The sequence below is a fragment of the Podarcis gaigeae genome (assembly GCF_964106915.1).
Source record: "Podarcis gaigeae genome assembly, chromosome: 4".
NCBI lineage: Eukaryota > Metazoa > Chordata > Lepidosauria > Squamata > Lacertidae > Podarcis > Podarcis gaigeae.
The window spans coordinates 104,880,701-104,896,612 of record NC_139677.1 but is presented as its reverse complement, the minus strand read 5'-3'; the positions used below and the strand labels follow the sequence as shown (position 1 = coordinate 104,896,612).

Here is a 15,912-nt window from a genome sequence, read left to right as displayed (position 1 = left end):
ATCCGTTCCGTGAGGCTCTTCGTATAGCGGTTTTTTCGTCTTGCGAAGCAAGCCCATTGACAGCGTAGCGGATTAGCGCTATTAGCGCCTTTTAGCAATCAGCTGTTAAGCGGCTTATCAGCGGATCAGCTGATAAGCAGCTTAGCAGCTTAGGAAAAGGCTGAAAAAAGGGGGGGAAACCCGCAGGAATTTTCGTCTTGCATTTTCGTCTTGCGAAGCAAGCCCATAGGGAAATTCGTTTTGTGAAGCGCCTCCAATACGGAAAACCCTTTCATCTAGCGGGTTTTCCATCTTGTGAGGCGTTCGTCTTGTGGGGCACCACTGTACTATTAAGTGAACAAGGCTATAGTTATGAAGAAATTAGATGAAAGATTAGGAAAAACTTAACCAAAGCTGACCTTTCTATATTTTTGAAGAGGTCTAAGGAGACTCAGTCACTACAAAATCAGACTGGTTAAGGCAGGAAAAGGTCACAAAGGCAATTGGGTGTATACAAGATGACATGGCGCAATGTAATGTGAAGTTAAGTGGAAGGACTGGTCAAAATGTTAGAATTATAAGGAAAAAGCCATTGTTATCTCTCAAGCAAAGGTTGAAAAGATTAAACCCATGTTATCTGGACAGTGGAACAATGGGACAGTGTTATTTGGAGCGATGAGACCCAAATCTCCTTGCTTGGTAGTGATGGCATGAAACATGCAAGGAGGAGAATCAGAGAACATTTACATCCTACTTGCATTACACCGACCGTGAAACACCCGGAAACAGTAGATCCTTGACTTACGTACGGCTCTCCTTTTGTACCATTCCAGTTATGACCTTCAGTAGGCACTTCGACTTATGAACTTTCCTCTAGAGACAGAGGTCTTGCCAGCAGCCCGGAGCTCGCCCGGCCAGCTGCAGGGCAGCGATGGAACCTTTGCCACCGGGGAGAGGCCTTCAGTTTACTGGCCCTCTCCCTGCCAGCTGCAGAGCAGTGCTGAGGCCTCTGCTGCTGGGGAGAGGGCCCCCATCCCACCCTTGCATCTGTGGAAGAGGTGCTGCCTGCAAGAGGCATAGCAGGGCGCACTCCAGCCCCAAACCCTGCCCAGGAACCAGCCTGAGGAAATCTAGAGAAGAACCTGGCCTGCCAAGAAAAAGGCATGACCCTGGCCAAAGTGAACCAGCTCTTTACTGACCCTTGCTCTACCACCAGCTTGTGGCCAGATAAGCCACCCATCCACAGTGCACGTAAGGGGGAAAAACGTTAATTTTTTCCATCAACAATACTGTCTTATTTATTTTATTGTACAGTACATTGATTATTGCCTTCATTTTATGGATCTATGGTCTTGTTAGAGAGTAAACTCCATGTTAAATTGCTGTTTCGGGGGTGTTATTCATCATCTAGAATGGATCAATTCACTTTTCCATTACTTTCTATGGAAAAGGGTGCCTCTACTTATGTACGTTTCTGGTTATGACCGGACCTCCGGAACGGATTATGGTTGTAAGTAAAGCTTCCACTGTAGTGTGATGACCTGGGGTTGTATGACAGCAAAAGTGTGGGCAGAATTTGAATCATTAATGGGAATATTGAGCCCAAACTGAAGCGTTCCACAAGTGATCTTTTCCCAGATACTGAAGCATTTCTATATATATTTATACAAATCTTTCTTTCTTTCTTTCTTTCTTTCTTTCTTTCTTTCTTTCCTATTTCAACAGGATTCAGTTCCATGTCGTTGCTGTGTGCAAAAGGTGCTTTAAAGAAAATCCTATTGCACTGCTGGAATGGCTTGGGAATAGCCCAAACATTAACCCAATCAGAAATCTATGGAAGCAACTGTGACATTCGTATGGAGTCCCCAGTCATCTCACGGACTATTGACCCATACACCAATAATCCGCTGCCACCAACCAGTTGGCCAGTTAAAGCAAAATGGAATCCAGCATACATGGGAATTTCCAGAAGGAATTTCCTTCTATTACAAAGACAAGAGGTTCAAACTAAGTAGCCTTCAGGATCTGGAAAAATTCTCCAGAAGATATGATAAAGAGTTGGGAAACGTAGAGAAGGTAAGAGCAGGACGGGACCAGTCTGAAGAGGAGAAAAGGAGAGGGGAAGAAGAGGAAGAGGAAGAAGAGGAGAAAGAAGAAGAGGGAGAAGAGGAAGAAAAGGATAATAATAACAACAAGGACCCCCAAGTTTGATTTGGACTTGATAGAAGACTTGAACAAACCAGAAAAAGGGTCTGCAAAATACTTTCATGGAATGTGAATGGACTTAAAAATAAAAATAAAAGGAACAAAATCAAACATGTCTTGATTAAACGGAATTTAGATATAACCTGTTTACAGGAAACACATGTCAGAAGGAAACATAAGAGGGTTTTAAGTAATAAAAGATTGGGGAGAGACTTTATTGCCTCAGACACAAACAAAAAAAGAGGGGTTGTATTGTATATAATGGAGAAATATGACCCAAAATTAATTTATAAAGATGAGGAGGGGAAAGTGCTGATAGTGCAAATTACGTTCCAGGGGGGAAAGATAATCATTGTGGGAATCTATTCACCTAATGACAAAAAAGCCGACTTTTATTCGAAGCTCAATGAAACATTATCAGAATTTTTGGATCAGAGAGTGATAGTAATGGGGGATTTCAACGGTGTGGTTATTCCAGATTTGGATAGATCAACAAAAAGGTGAGACACAATTGAAGGTAAACTACTAAAAACATATTTTGATATATCAGACACTATGGGGCTAACAGATATTTGGAGACTTAGAAATCCCACAACAAAACAGTTCACATTCATTCAGATCCAAATCAAAGCTTTGGTAGAAAAAAATACATTTGGACTTGTAAAGAATTGGTGCCAAGAATTTCCAAAATTGAGATTCTCCCAAGGACATTATCAGAACATAATTCGTTACATTTGGAGTTAAAAGGAAAAGACCCTTCATCATTCAGATGGAGGATGAATGAAAGTTTATTCAATGACCAAAAGATAGTAAATTAGGCAAAAGAGACAAATACAGAATAAGTGGAATTTAAACAAAGGAACACCCATTGAAACAGTATGGGATGCACGCAAAGCTGTAATGAGAGGATTCCTGATCCAAAAGAACAGTTTTCAGAAAAGAGGAAGGGAGAAGAAGAAAGAAGAAATCCTGTCCCATCTCATGGAGAATGAGAGACTGCTGAAATAAAACCAAAAGTTGAGCTATAAGACAAAATATTAAATTGTAGCAGACTCAGTTCTCTATGTTGGTGAGTCAGGATGTAGAGTGGAAAACAAAAACAATGAGACAAAGGAATTTTGAATCCGCCAACAAAACTGGAAAGTTCTTGGCATGGCAATTAAAGGCAAGACAAAAACAAAAGACAATTTGTAAGATAAGAGAGGCAGAAAAGATAATTGAAGACCCCAAAGAAATTAGAAAGACCTTTCTGAAATTTTATAAAAAATTGTATAAGACACAGAAAGAAGATGGTAAGAAAACAGAAAATTATATACAAAGCCATCAATTACAGCAGATCCCCCCAGGAGAAAAGGAACAATTAAACCAGATAATTACAGAACAAGAAATTGAGAAGGCGATAAAGAGAATGAAGATAGGGAAAGCTCCAGGCCCTGACGGCATTCCGGCAAAATATTATAAGACACTATGTGGACCATTATTACCTGTGCTGTGTGAAGTTATGAATAACATTTTGAAGGAAGGGGGAATTCCAAATACCTGGAAAGAGGCGTACATCACTTTAATCCCAAAGAAAGATACAGATGGTTTGAGTGTTAAAAATTATAGACCTATTTCCTTTTTGAACAATGACTATAAATTATTTGTGGATGTGCTGGCCGACAGATTAAAAAAACTTTTAAAGGAAGTAATACATAAAGATCAAGCTGATGCGGAGAAAACATTTGATAATGTTTCATGGCGGTTTATGAAAGAAAACCTAAAAACAATGGGAATAGAAGAAATGTTTTTGAAAGGTATTGAGGCTATATACTCAGAGGAAAAAGCCAAACTTATTATAAATAATAATCTGTCTGACAACTTTGAAATATCTAAAGGTACCAGACAGGGGTGTCCTTTGTCACCCCTGTTGTTTATTACGGTTTTGGAAGTATTAAACAAGAATTTGAGAGAAGTGTCAGAAATCAGAGGTATTAAGGTGGGATCGAAAGAGTTTAAAGTAAAAACGTTTGCTGATGATTTAGTTTTAACATTAGAAGACCCAAAAACAGTGTACAAAAAGCCCTAGAGAAAATGGAGTAATTTGGAAAAGTTGCAGGATTTAAACTCAATAGAAATAAGACCAAAATGCTAGTAAAAAATATGAATAAAGAAGAGACAGAGGAATTGCAACACAGGACAGGAATTATGGTGGTTAAGAAAGTGAAATACCTTGGAATTTTGTTGATAACAAAAAATATAAATTTGTATAAAGATAATTATGAAACCACATGAAGAGAGATTAAGAAGGATTAAGAAATTTGGAACAGGTTGAAATTATCCTTTTTGGGCAGAATATTGGTGATTAAGATGAACGTTTTACCTAGAATGTTATTCTTATTCTAAACAATTTGTCTGGCAGGGAAAGAAGCCGAGGATCAAAATAAAAATATTGATAGATAAAAATGAAAGAGGTGGCTTTGCCTTACCAGGTATGAATCTCATATGAAGCATCCTGTCTCGTATTGTTAAAGGAATGGATAACATTGGAAAATACGGACCTATTGGATTTAGAAGGTCATGACAACAGGTACAGGTGGCACTCGTACCTGTGGTATGATAAGGTAAAAGTAAAGGTTTTTTAAACCATGTGATCAGAAGGTCAATTTATGAAGTATGGGAAAGAAACAAGAATTTAATGCAAAGGAAAACCCCACGGTGGATATCACCAATAGAGGTATTGACAGTTAAAAAAGTAAATATGAGAAAATTATTAGAAAAATGGAACAAGGGTTAAAACTTAAACCATAAGAGTAAAGAGAGGGCATGTTTACAGGTTGGTTGCAATACGATCAGGTGAATGATATATTGAGTGAGGATAAAAGGAAAGCTGGGTTTAAGGATAAAAAATCAAGATTTCAATTAGAATTAGTGGAAGGCAGAGGTAGAATACTATCTAGGATATACGATTTGTTATTAAAATGGTTTACAAAAGTTGAAGAGGTGAAAGAAGGAATGATAAAATGGGATATAGATTTTAGGCATAATATTGAACTGGATGCATGGCTAAAATTATGGAACAAAAGTATGAAATTCACGGCGTGTACGGCTTTAAAAGAAAATTTAATGAAGATGATATATAGGGGGCATTTGACACCAGTAAAATTGGTGAAAATGTATAGGATGAGGGATAAGAAATGCTGGAAATGTAAAAAGGTGGATGGAGATTTCTATCATATGTGGTGGACTTGTGATAAAGTCAAGAATTTTTGGGAGTTGATCTATAATGAATTTAAGAAAGTACTTAAATATACCTTTCCCAAAAAACTAGAGGCTTTTTTGTTGGGTTTGATGGGGAAGGAGACTAAGAAAACAGACCAAAGGCTATTTTTGTACGCCACAGTGGCAGTAAGGAATATATTGGCCCAAAACTGGAAAGTTCCCACCACTTTCCCACCACTGCAGAGTGGCAGACAAAAATGATGAACTACACGGAATTAGCCAAACTGACTGGCAGGATTCGGGATCAGGACGATCAGAGATTTCAGGAAAGTTGGAGTAAATGTACTGTGTACTTAAAGGATAATTGTAAAAATTTAAAAACCCTGGCAGGATTGAAATAACTCCTACAATGTATAATAGAGATACAAGGTTAGAAATTAAAATACGCAACTGGAGAAAATAAGGGATACCTGCTGAAGGGAAGGAGGGAAGTCGCAAGGTTGGCAGAGCTAAAAATATATATTTGATTTAATGTATTGTAAAATGACTGTGTAAAGAAAACAATAAAAATTGATCTTAATTTTTCATCTAGATCAATTTTTATTGTTTTCTTTACACAGTCATTAAGATGAATGTTTTGCCTAGAATGCTGTTTTTGTTTCAAACATTACAGATTGTGGATAAAATGGACTGTTTCAAGAAGTGGCAGAAAGATATATCTAAATTTGTCTGGCAGGGCAAAAAGCCCAGAATAAAATTGAAGATATTAACGGATGAAAAGAAAGAGGGGGATTTGCCCTGCCGGACTTAAAATTGTACTATGAATCAGCAGCTTTCTGCTGGTTGAAAGACTGGCTTCTTCTTGAGAACACAGACATTTTAGATTTAGAAGGGTTCAATACTAGGTTTGGTTGGCATGCATATATATGGTATGACAAGGTAAAAATTCATAAAGGTTTTAAAAACCATATTGTCAGGAAAGCTCTATATAATGTCTGGATTTGCTATAAAGATCTGTTGGAAAATAAAACCCCAAGGTGGCTGTCGCCAATGGAAGCCAAGGAGATGAAAAAACTTAATATGGAATCTAAATGGCCAAAATATTGTGAAATCTTAGAACAAGAGGGTGAAAAAGTGAAATTACAGAGTTATGAGAAATTGAAGTCTAAAGTACGAGATTGGCTCCATTATTATCAAATAATGGAGGTATATAAACAAGACAGGAAAATTGGCTTCCAGGTGGAGAGATCAAAACTAGAAACAGAATTGTTAGATTCCAATACTAAGAATTTGTCAAAGATGTATAACTTGCTGTTGAAAAATGGAATACGCAGGATGAAACGGTTAAATCAGCTATGATCAAGTGGGCACAAGACATTGGTCATAATATTATGTTTGCTGACTGGGAACAGTTATGGACCACCGGTATAAAATTTACGGCATGTAATGCCTTAAGAGAGAATATTATGAAAATGATGTACAGGTGGTACATGACCCCAGTCAAGCTTGCTAAAATTTATCATTTGCCCAATAACAAATGCTGGAAATGTAATGTAACTGAAGGTACTTTCTATCACCTTTGGTGGACGTGCCTGAGGATTAAGGCCTTCTGGGAAATGATCTATAATGAAATGAAGAAGGTACTTAAATGTACCTTTCATAAGAAACCAGAGGCTTTTCTCCTGGGCATGGTCGGCCAATTGGTGTCAAAGAGAGACAGGACTTTTTTTATGTACGCTACTACAGCAGCAAGGGTACTTATCGCAAAGTATTGGAAGACACAAGAACTACCCACTCTGGAAGAATGGCAGATGAAGGTGATTGACTACATGGGACTGGCCGAGATGACTGGCAGAATCCGCGACCAAGGAAAAGAGACAGTGGAGGAAGATTGGAAGAAATTTAAAGTGTATCTTAAGAATGATTATAAAATTAATGAGTGATAAAATGTCGAGGTTAGAGAAAAAAGAGGATTACAGCTGTAAATGATTAGGTAAGAGAGAAGGGGGGAAAAAGAGTAATTAGTTAAATTAAGTGAGGACTTGCTGAAAGAAATTTGGAAATGGGGATGCAGAAAGGAGAGGTATGGGGAAGTCGGAGAAGTAATGTTTATGAAAAGAAGGTTTTGAAATTATATTTGTGTGTGTTTGTGTGTTTGTTTGTCTTTGTATAATGTATTGTATTGTGTTTAATACGAGTTGGAAAATCAATAAAAATATTATTTAAAAAAAACAATAAAAATTGATTGGTAAAAAAATAAAAATAAAGTTAATGTTCTTTTTATATGGGATCAGATTATAATTATTTATGTTTCATGTTTATATATATGTTGGAAGGCGCCCAGAATGGCTGGAGGAACCCAGCCAGATGGGCAGGGTAGAAATAAAAAAATATTATTATTACTACAGTGGTACCTCGATTTAAGAACAGTCCTCTTCCGGAAAATTTTAAGTTTCTTGTTGTTGTTCTTGTTGTTATTATGTTTGTAAACCGAGGTACCACTGTATTAATATCATCATCATCATCATCATCACTGCTACTTTTCCTGAAATTCAATAAGTCTAGCTCTTCTTCTCTGGGATGAATTTTGTTTGGCCCAGTCATGGCATCCCCTCCATCTCCAATGTCAGTCGTCTCTTTGGTCAACCCAAGACTGACAGGAGCAAAAACAAAAACAGAAAACCTGAAGCTACTTATCTTTCTGAAGCTGACATTGAATTTGGCCTGGGAAGTTCAGACCAGCCAAATCGTGGTAGAAAAAGGAATAATTTGAAGAAGATTGTTCAAAGAAAAAACTGTAATTTACTGTTTATTGTGGGGGTGTTAGGTTCCCAGGTGTTATAGGGGCCACTATTGAGCTCTGTGAAAATATATGAGGTTGGTCCATAGAGGTATTTTTTGAATTTCCAGGCAGATATGACGATCCCACAGGGAGCCTTACCAAGAGAGGCCACGATCCCACGATTCTCCTCCATGACGTCCTTATGCAGAGCTCTCTGGTCAGGATCCAGCAACGCCCACTCCTCATCCGTGAAACAAACAGCGACATCTTCAAAGCACACTGGACCCTAAAAGAAAAAGGGAAAAGTCCTCCTCTGAAGTCAGGGAAGAGTTAGAAGTTCCCAGTTTCTCAGAGGGAGAAAGCATTCGCCAAGGGGGGGAGGAGAGCAGTGAATCTAATAGAAGAGAACAGGAGGAACAACAGGGAGGGGCCGGCTGTTCCCAGGAAAGGCAAGGGTTGAGTTCTAGCTCAGATTCAGAGGAGGGGAGATACAAGCCAGCTCTAGGAGCTTAGAAAAAAGAACGGGAAAGCGAAGGGAAGGGCGCGTTCGACATTTTGAGGGTGGCTGGTCACGGAGAAGCAGAGCTCAGAAGGTATCTGAAAGAAGGGACTCTGAGGAATAATATTTAAGAACCGTTTAGAAGATTGTTTTGTTAATATGCAATAAAAAGTTATAGAAGAACAAGAAGCGTTCGTGTGGTGATCTAAAGAGGACAACGACCAGGCCTGACATCTGAGACAGTAGAAATATGATCTGCTACACAACGTTCTGTTGTTTCCTTCCTAATTGCGGTGTTGTTTCAATAGGATTGCTTTGCTGCACATTTTAATTATGGGTGCTTATTTTATTCTGCGTTTTAATTATGGGTATTCGTCTTTGTGCAAATAGGTGGTACTCCACATGTGGTTTTCAAATCATTCTGCCTTCGCAAGCGTTCCAGTTTCCCCGATGGAAGGATCCACTTTCTCCTCTCCTCATGAGCTGTTCTGGGAAGGTTCCCTCCCAAAGCCCTAGAGCCAAATTCAAGGGGTTCATGGGGGCATGGAGAGGGGGAGGAATGGGGGGGCTGGTTAGTTGAACCCAGGCCACTATTTGTTCTCATTTGTCCACTGCTTAGAAACCAATTTTTGCATTCAGTTATCAATCTAGAAATAAAATAAGCCTGTTTTTGATGGCCATCTGTCTTGGATGATCTAGCAGAGATTCCTGCATTGCAGGGGGTCTCCTGGCTCTGAGAGACAAGCAGGGAGGGGGGCTTCTGGCAGAAGGAGAGAGAGCCACCGGTGGCTCCTCCTTCTCCTGACTCACCTCTGCCTCTCGACCTTCCTCTCCCACTCGTCTCCTTCCTCTTCTGCCTCTGATTCTGCACTGCATTCTGCCACAGAGTCTCCCAGCTCACTAAGCCCTGTTTCCCCTTTAGCTTCTGACACTTCCCAGGCTTCTCCCTCTTCTCCCTCTGACCGCTCACCTTCCTCCACCTCCACTCCTTCGGCTCTGAGCCATCTTCCCTTCCTGCTTCCCCGGCTGCTTCCTCCCACCATTCCTCTGTGCCCAACCAGTCCATGACATTGCTCCATCCCTCGGCCTCTGGCCCCACCAGGCAGCTTCCCCTGACCTGATCTGGTTCCACAGCCGCTGCTTCCCTTCTGCCCCCATGAAAAGGCGGATCAGGAGGTCTTGCTGGCATCCTTCTGCCACCTGCAAGAGAAAAAAGGTAAGCAGGATGCCAGGAGTGCCTGATTCTCTCACAGGTGAAACAGGGCATCTCTAACTACAGATGGGCCTTTGAGAAGGACTTACCTGCTGAGAGCATTTGGACGTTTGTGCCCATTTCATATGTTTGTTGTGCAGAAATACATCTCCCCTCCTCTGGACCCTTCTTCCCAACTGTCGCCCCCCAAAACAGGATGAAATGAACCCTCAGAGAAGTTGGAAAACTGACAGAATGAGACCAGTGGAGAAAAACCACCTTCCTCCTTACCCAGTGGCCTCTCTCTGGTGTCCAACGGAGGCCTCTCTGCCTCACAGGAATCCAGGTCCATTTCTGCAAAGAGATCCTTTCCCTGAGAAAGAAACAAGGATTCAAAACCGAGAATGGGGAGAAATACTAGAAAGAGAATGACAAAGACTTGAAGGGTGTGAGATCTCATTCCATGGATGCTTTCCCAGAAAAAGGATGGGCCATCAGCAGAGCATTATGGGATGTTTTCTGTCCTGTTTGGAGCCCCTTGGGAGTATCCAGAGGAAAGTCTCTCTCACCTGCTTTCTCTCCTCTGCCTGACTCAGGAGGAAACCTTCGGCCAGGGCCACCGCCTGGGAACTGGTCTCCGCTCCGCATTCCCTCACCCAGCTCTCCATCTCCGGGGGAAGGACAGCCAGGAACTGCTCCAAGATCACCAAGTCCAGCATCTCAGCTTTCGTGTGCCTTTCTGGCTTCAGCCACTGGTGGCAAAAGTGGTAGAGTCGGCTGCAAACCTCTCGGGGTCCTTTGGCCTCCTGGCAGCAGAACTGCCTCAACTGCTGGCTCTGCACCTCTGAGCGGAGGGTGTCCTCCTCACCATGGATCTTCTGCACTGGGTTTCCCCAGAATTCTCCCCAGCTCCCAGTTTGGTTAGCATGGCTTCTTCCTGCCTCAGGGCCAGCTGAATCTTGCTCATCCATCTGTGCTCTCAGGAAGCCTCTGAGAGATCAGAAGGAACCCTGTGGTCTTCTGCCAAGTTCTGTCCGTCTAAATGAGAAGCTGCAGCAAATCCTACAAAGCAAATACATTGTTCTGTTACAGAATTTGTAGGACCTCCCTTGAAATATAAGCGGGAAATTTTTTATTCTTATATTATTATTATTATTATTATTATTATTATTATTATTATTAACACACACACAGCCACTGATGCCAAGGTCCCTCGAGGTTCGGTGAGTAGCGGCGCTCATTTCCGGCTGCTTTGCCAGCACCAGTCCCTTTGGGACAGAGAGGATGTGGTCCTGGGATGCCCTGCTCTGGGTGCGAGGGGATTGCTGCAGTGGCCTCCGTGGGGAGCTGCCCTGGGAGACACTGGGAAACTGGTCCCCAATGCAGCAGCCAGGCTATGGCCTGGGATGCCTCTCTTTATTCCTGCCCTTTCTCTCCCACCTTTTTTTTTGGGGGGGGGGCTAGTCCACCTCTTTGTCCAGCTTTGCAAAACCGTTTGCACATGTTTCCTCTGTTGCGCAATGAGGCTGAGCGATGTCACAGAGAGTTAAGGGATTCCTTTGTGTAAAGAAGGGAGATTTTTTCTGAAAGTGGGGGCGGAGGGCCAAATGAGTTTGGGATCCTCTGATCTGCAGGAAGGAGAGCGTGCCAGACCTGGCCCCTCCCTGGCAGGACCCTCTCCTCCTCCCTGACTTGGGGTCCCCCCCCTGCAGGAGCAGATCTGGCCCCCCAGGCCCCCTCCCCTGCTGCAGCCCTGGGACCCCCCCTCTCCCCACTGCACCCTCTGGGGGGAGAGAGAGGAGACTCACCAGATCCCAGGAGGGGAGAGCGAGGCAGCCCTTGCAGGAGAGACCCCAAAGCAGGGAAGGACTGGGGAGGGAGGGGCCTTGGCTCTGGAGGACCTGCCCCCCTTGCTTCCTGGCCTCTCTAGGAAGGCAGCTCAGTTCCCTTTAACCCTTGCCAAGCTGAGTCCCTCCAGCTCAGCCCTCTCTCGCTTGGCAGAACCTCAGATTCTTATCATTTTTGTGGATTTCGGGGGGGGGACTTTTGGTTGGACTCTGAGCATCTCCCTCCCTTAAAGAATTTGAGGTCTACTTTTAATCATTTGTCTACTTTTAATATGTTCTATGTTTTAAACGTCCCTGAGAACTCTTGATGAAGGGTGGTATATCAATGTAAAAAATAGTAACAACCACCATCCTTTTTTAGTCCATTGAATTAGCAAGTTGAAGGGGAAATGGCATACTATTGTATGTTTGCATAGGAACATGCATAAGAAAGTTTTGGTTATTCATGATCAGAATATGATTTATTTTGAACTTCGCTTGGTACCTCCTTGGTAGCCAGTGCAATTATTTCTGTGTTGCAAAATATGAGTCAGGTATATCAAAAAGCAACACAACTGAAGTCTCTGAAAATTTCTGAAAGTGCTTAAATGAATCATGGTGCCAGACTTTCCCGGGTGGAGAACAAGCTATGAAACTTTGTTGTTGTTTGTTGTTGTTGAGTCGTTTATTCGTGTCCGACTCTTCGTGACCCCATGGACCAGAGCAGGCCAGGCACTCCTGTCTTCGTGAAACTTTGTATAATCAGCAAATGTCCAGTTCTCAAGTCCAACTCTGAACTCTGATGAAGAGCGTTTCCAGATAACAACTACTGTTTCATTGAATTCTTCATCAGCCAATTAGTTCAACCCTCGAAATTAGAAAGATTTCTTCATTAACCAATCTTTTTTCAAATAGATATAATTACATGAGAATGAAAAATACTCTGGAACAGTGCTCAGCTTGTTCTCCGCCGGGTAAAGTCTGCCACCGTGATTCATTTAAGGACTTGCAGAGACTTAAGTTTGTTAGTTTTGATGTTTTGAATTATTCTTATAAAGTTTTTCACATTGTAATTGTTTCTGGCTGAGTGCTGAGTGTGATTGTTTCAGCAGGGCTCGAACTCAGGACCCGCTGCCTTGAGGGACATCTAAGAGCAGTTGGGCAGGGGAAAGGTCTCCCTTGGGAGGTGGGGGACTCTCCTTCCTGGGAGGTTTCTCAGCAGAGATCGGAGGGCCATCTGCCCTGGATGCTCGAGCTGAGATTCCTGCATTGCTGGGGGTTGGACTAGATGACCCTGGGATCCCCTTGAGGCACCTAATCATAAGCCTGCATTTTTATCAAAGCTTATATATTGCAATCAAGGCTTGTATTTAAAAATGAGCTTAAAAAAAAGGATTTTCAAATGTTTCATGCCAGGCAGAAAGAACCTTGGCAAGAGGTTTTTCTCCTAAGACAAGGGGGCCCCATTGATTTATAGTAGAAAAACAATTCTCAAAGTCATAAAAAGGGAGAATTACATATGCTGCCCTTGCAGACTGAGAAAACACAATTAAAGGCAAGGGTAAATAGTAAAATAATACCAATGTGCCTCCCAGTAAAATGAGCCAGATCTTCTTTCTAAGGTTGAAAGGCCAAGAGCAGTGAAAAAGGCAACTGGCTTGGCTAGAAGAAAAGAGAGCATTTTTGGGAAATCTTTTAAAGCTGTTTTTTACTGAGTTCCTTTTTACTTTACAAAGGCTTTATTCTTTTAAAAGGCTACCTATGATAAGTGAATGAAATATATTAGCTTAAATATATTGGCTTAAATGTAATTATGCAAAGGATTTAAGGAATGCTAGATTCTTATTTCATATGGTTGTAAGAGTTGTATTTATCCTGAAATTAAGTCAGCCACCAGTCTAGCCCCCCTGCTAGACAGAAGACGCCATCCAAGCACTCTTGATATATAGTTGTCAGGCATTTGTTTAGAAACCTTAAATGAAGGAAATCTTTCAATGTTGATGTGAACTCAAGATCCTTGACATCTGTTGAACATAAAAATGTAAGATTAAACATTTGTTTTAGAAGGCAATAGGGCAAGGAGGGCAAGAGGTGAGCTGGTAATTAAGATTCCATGTAAGATATATTATTACTTATTTGTCACATATATAGCTCTTTGTCTCCCTTATAAGGGCAAGGAAGTGGGTGTATCTTTTGTGGGTGTATCTTTTGTGATTGGTTCTACCAAACAGCCAATAGGAATTTCAACCAGGCTGATTGGACAGAGGCAGCCACAGGAGGAGCAAAGGGGGCTGGATTAAGGGAATATAAGTGCTGGCCAGGATGGCAAGAGGCCAGGCCAGAGCTTGGTAACCATATACCACTGTGCCTCTCATTTATTTGTCTGACAAATAAATTATTATTTTAATTTCTCTATTGCTGCGTTGAATATTTCATTCCAGCTAAGCGTTAACCACAAGCAGGGTGCTACACCCTCACTCTCTCCACTCCTGAATTCCAGGAGGAGCTTCCTTGCCTCCTGCAAAGCCCTTTTCCCTGCAGGCTCTTCCTCTGGTTTCCGGCCAAGGGAGGGAGATGCTCAGAGTCCAGCCAAGAGCCTCACCCCCAAAAGGATATCTGGGCATTGGCGGAGCCAGGGGGTAGCTGCCCCCCTGAATCAATAACAAATAATAAGAATATGAGGTTCTGCCAAGCGAAAGAGGGCTGAGTTGGAGGGGGTGGAACTCAGCATTGCAAGGGTTAAAGGGAACAGAGCTGCCTTCCTAGAGAGGACAGGAAGCAAGGGGGGCAGGTCCTCCAGAGCCAAGGCCCCTCCCTCTTTCCCCAGTCCTTTCCTTGCTTTGGGGTCTCTCCTGCAAGGGCTGCCTCGCTCTCCCCTCCTGGGATCTGGTGAGTCTCCTCTCTCTCCCCCCAGAGGGTGCAGTGGGGAGAGGGGGGGTCCCAGGGCTGCAGCAGGGGAGGGGGCCTGGGGGGCCTGATCTGCTCCTGCGGGGGGGGGGGGACCCCAAGTCAGGGAGGAGGAGAGGGTCCTGCCAGGGAGGGGCCAGGTCTGCCACGCTCTCCTTCCTGCAGATCAGAGGATCCCAAACTCATTTTACCCTCCGCCCCCCCCCCTTCAGAACAAAATCTCCCTTCTTTACACAAAGGAATCCCTTAACTCTCTGTGACATCGCTCAGCCTCATTGCGCAACAGAGGAAACATCTGCAAATGGTTTTCCAAAGCTGGACGAGGAGGTGGACTAGCCCCCCCCCCAAAAAAAAGGTGGTAGAGAAAGGCCAGGAATAAAGAGAGGGATCCCAGCCCAGAGTCTGGCTGCTGCATTGGGGACCAGTTTCCCCGTGTCTCCCAGGGCAGCTCCCCACGGAGGCCACTGCAGCAATCCCCTCGCACCCAGAGCAGGGCATCCCAGGACCACATCCTCTCTCTCCCAAAGGGATTGGTGCTGGCAAAGCAGCTGGGAATGGTCGCTGCTACTCACCGAGCCTCCAGGGACCTGGGCATCAGTGGCTGTGTGTGTGTTCAGCCATCTAAGAGAATAATAATAATAATAATAATAATAATAATAATAATAATATTAGCCGCTTATATTTCAATGAAGCTGTCTTTGGCCCTACCCACTTGGCCCTCAGGGGGTTGGCCAGATACATACCTGGCCCTAAGAGCAAAGAAAAAGGGACCCCACCCCAGGAGACTGTCTTGAGAGGAGCAGAGAGTCCAAGTGCAAGAAAAGGAGACAGAAGCAGGGGTGGGGTGGGGGAACAACTCCTGAGGACCCCCAGGTCAGGACCCCCACTAGAGAAAAGCATCCATTTATCACAAGATACAAATGTGATAAATGTCCCTTGTCATTCGGTTCCGACTTCATGCATTGACTGGGAGGCAGCAGAATCCAGGTTGATTAATCTGACAGAAATCCCTTCCGTTGCCTCCACATTTTGCATTGCTTGAAGGCTAGAGATTTATTTCTTCTCCTCTTCCTCCTCCTTTTCAAAAAGATAGCTCATGGTCTGGGATGCGGTGCAGTCCAACCCTGGTTTTCAGCAAGACTCAGGGAACCATTTCCCCCCCTGTCCTACAAATTCTGTAACAGAACAATGTATTTGCTTTCTAGGATTTGCTAGAGCTTCTCATTTAGCTGGGAGACTCTGTGGCAGAATGCAGTGCAGAATCAGAGGCAGAAGAGGAAGGAGGCAAGTGGGAGGCGGGAGGTCGAGAGGCAGAGGTGAG

The 15,912-nt window shown here is 43.0% G+C and overlaps 1 protein-coding gene across 1 annotated transcript in view; it reads right to left on the bottom strand.

Annotated features, from left to right (window-relative positions):
• LOC310843318 (uncharacterized protein) overlaps positions 1–15,912 on the bottom strand; it is a 133,641-nt gene that overhangs the window by 3,092 nt on the left and 114,637 nt on the right. The gene's annotated exons all lie outside the window — the stretch shown is intronic.